The sequence below is a fragment of the Oncorhynchus tshawytscha genome, linkage group LG02 (genome assembly GCF_018296145.1).
Source record: "Oncorhynchus tshawytscha isolate Ot180627B linkage group LG02, Otsh_v2.0, whole genome shotgun sequence".
Lineage (NCBI taxonomy): Eukaryota > Metazoa > Chordata > Actinopteri > Salmoniformes > Salmonidae > Oncorhynchus > Oncorhynchus tshawytscha.
In genome coordinates, this window is record NC_056430.1 from 23995516 (window position 1) to 23999124 (window position 3609).

Below are 3609 nucleotides of genomic sequence, written 5' to 3' on the forward strand. Positions count from 1 at the left end.
ACCTTATTTAGATAAGTGTTCAGACCCTTTGCTATGAGCTTGGGTGCATCCTGTTTCCATTGATCATCCTTGAGATGTTTCTACAACTTGGAGTCCACCTGTGGTAAATTCAATTGATTGGACATGATTTGGAAAGGCACCTGTCTACATAATGTCCACAGTGCATGTCAGAGCAAAAACCAAGCCATGAGGTTGAAGGAATTGTCCGTAGAGCTCCGAGACAGGATTGTGTTGAGGCACATATCTGGGGAAAGGTACCAAAACATTTCTGCAGAATTGAAGGTCCACAAGAACACAATGGCCTCCATCATTCTTAAATAGAAGAAGTTTGAGGCCAACAAGACTCTTCCTAGAGCTGGACGCATGGCCAAATTTAGCAATCGGGGGAGAAGGGTCTTGGTCAGGGAGGTGACCAAGAACCCAATGGTTACTCTGACAGAGCTCTAGAGTTCCCCTGTAGAGATGGGAGAAACTTCCAGAAGGACAACCATCTCTGCAGCACTCCACCAATCAGACCCTTATGGTAGAGTAACCAAACGGAAGCCCCTCCTCAGTAAAAGGCACATGACAGCCCGCTTGGTGTTTGCCAAAGGCACATAAAGACGCTCAGATCGCGAGTAACAAGATTCTCTGATCTGATGAAACCAAGATTGAACACTTTGGCCTGAATGCCAAGCATCATGTCTGGAGGAAACCTGGCACAATGCCTACGGTGACGCATGGTGGTGGGAGCATCATACTGTGGGGATGTTTTTCAGCAGCAGGGACTGGGAGACAAGTCAGGATCGAGGCAAAGATGAACGGAGCAAAGTACAGAGAGTTTCTTTATGAAAACCTGCTCCGGAGCTCGCAGGACCTCGACTGGGGGCGAAGGTTCACCTTCCAACAGGAGAACGACCGTAAGCACACAGCCAAGACAAAGCAGGAGTGGCTAAATGAGAAGTCTCTGAATGTCCTTGAGTGGCCCATTCAGAGCCCGGGCCTGAACCCTATCAAACGTCTCTGGTTAGACCTGAAAATAGCTGTGCAGCAACACTCCCCATCCAACCTGACAGAGCTTGAGAGGATCTGCAGAGAAGAATGGGAAAATCTCCCCAAATACTGGTGTGCCAAGCTTGTAGTGTCATACCCAAGAAGACTCGATGCTGTAATCGATGCCAAAGATGCTTCAACAAAGTACTGAGTAAAGGGTCTGAATACTTATGTATGTAAATGTGATATTTCAGTTTTTTTATTTTTTATATATTAGCAACAAAAAAAATCCAAAAACCTGGAAAAGTCAAGGGGTCTGTATACTTTCCAAAGGCACTGTACATACTTCCACCAAAAACAGGTAGAAACAATGTAGATGTTAACATGTTCTCTGAAAGCAAATATTCCTTTTTCTGTTATTTCAGTAGGTGCGTGTTTCAGTAAAAAAGATTATACATTTTAAAAAATGTTTCAATGAACAGTTCTACTCTTTCAACTTCAGTACACTGTAAATTGTTGTTGTTTCAACTTGAAAAGATAACTTACACCACTGACTTGCATTTGTTAGCTACATCAACTCTTACATTATAAGATACAAGTGATTGGGGTTACCATTCTTTTTAAATTGAAGCACTGAAGATTTCTTATAGTGTAAAGACTATAAAAAATCCTAAGTATTTTAACTTTAAAAAATTAGTTACTCCTCTGACTTGAAAGTTAAGTTGTATCAACTGGCTTCTTGTACTGTAACTAATATTTGTTTTTCTAAGATAAAACAAATGTTTACGGCAGTGAAGTAAACACAGAAATGACAGTATACTGAGACGTGCATCTACAGACATACGTTGAAACGAACTAGAATGTAGAAAGTGTCTTATGCAGGTCAAACCTTTCCATAACCTGAGGAGACGTCTTATGCAGAAAACACTGAGCTGGATGACACAGAGGAGGCTTCTGTCTTGGAGGTGGCGGTGGAGGCTCCCTCCTCCTCATCCAAGAGGTTTCTGCAGGACAGCGTAGTGATCATGCAGCGGCAGAACTGCAGGGCTGAGTTTTTGGCAAAAAAGCCGGAACTGTCATGAACAAGGGTCCGAAGGTGAGTCACTGATGGGTGAAGGCGTACACGGCAATACTGGAGTAGGGCACCCAGCACAACAGGAAGGAGTTGACCATCATGATGACCATGTTGGTGACCTCCCTCTCAGCCCTCTGGGTGCTTTCAGCAGCATCTTGGATGGAGCAGAACAGGTTGCCATAGCAGAAGGAGATGACCAGGGGAATGGTGAAGTGGCAGAAGAACATGTTGATGACATAGGAATCTTTATTGATCCCTGAGGTCTGAGTGTAATAGTCAAAACTGCATGAGCATTGCATGCCCTTCGGAAGGTAACGTGACCAGCCGAACAGAGGGGGCACGGAACAAGCGGCAGCGATCACCCAGGTGTAGAGTGTGGTGGTGAAGCCGCCGAACACCGCGACGAGATCAGCCACATTTAGGTTGAGCAGGATTTAGTTGAGAGCCGTCCACTGCTTCTTGTGCTCGATGGTGACTTAGAATATAAGGAAGTTGATGGTGAGGCAGGTGATGATGAGGAAGAACATGTATGCGGGCATACATGCGTAGGCTCAGAGATCAGCCAGCTAGTACTGAGGGTACTCTGAACCATATATTGAGAGTTTGGCCAGGTTTTAGAACGGACGCCATGTTAGTGCCTTTTTACTCAAAATGTAAGTGATGTAACAATGCAATTCCATACGAAATGATGCACTCTAAATAAGCAAAACAGAGCTGCGAATTTAAGACAATTTTATTGATTAGAACTGGGATCATTTGTATCCAAGTCAGTACTGTGTTGTGATCATAGATATCCTATTAAGTTAAATTGGTATTCTAATTCCTAATTCTATGGTTGTGTTCTGAAAACTGTAAAAAATAAACAGCACAAAGCAGAAGCGTCAATTATCACTTAGCAATGGCTATGGAGGAGAAAGTGGTGCTCTCGGAATGTTCAGAAAGAAAGTGCATTGGCCCAGCTCTCTATATACAGGTGTATGACTGAGGGTACTCAGATGGCCTCCACACCACTCCTGTAAGCGTTGGACATGGGGATGTAGAATTTGGGTCCCTCTGTGCCTTCCATGGCTACTGTGTGTGTACAGTCTGTGTATGTATGTGAGTAACCCTTATAAAGGAGCTCACCTGATTGCTAGGACTGATGTGACAGCAGAAATGTATAAATTGATCAATAATCCAATGCTGCTATTCAGAGACAAGCAACTCATCAGGATATTTGGGTAATAATGTCCATCATCATTAATCCAAATGTGCTCTGAACTAGCTACTCATCGGGTTATTCACATTATTATGGCCATTAAGGATATTATTATGGCTATGAGTTGCTACCTATCAATCATCATTAGTATCATTAGTGCAAATTGACAAGTCGTAATCTGGAGCTGGGGGGGTGGATCTTAATCTCTACTGTGTGGTTTGGAATATTTACTGAGAGTTAATCAAACAAATACACAGTAGAAGCCTGCATGTTGCTTTATCCCACTCACTTTTTTTCACAACTGTGCTTTTTTTATTGTCAATGTTTATTGTCAACAGTTAAACAGCATTTGTTTGTAGTAGAA

The 3609-nt window shown here is 43.0% G+C and overlaps 1 pseudogene; it reads right to left on the reverse strand.

Moving 5' to 3' along the window:
- Positions 1–1885: 1885 nt before the first annotated feature.
- LOC112262418 lies at positions 1886–3113 on the reverse strand (annotated as a pseudogene).
- Positions 3114–3609: the final 496 nt, after the last annotated feature.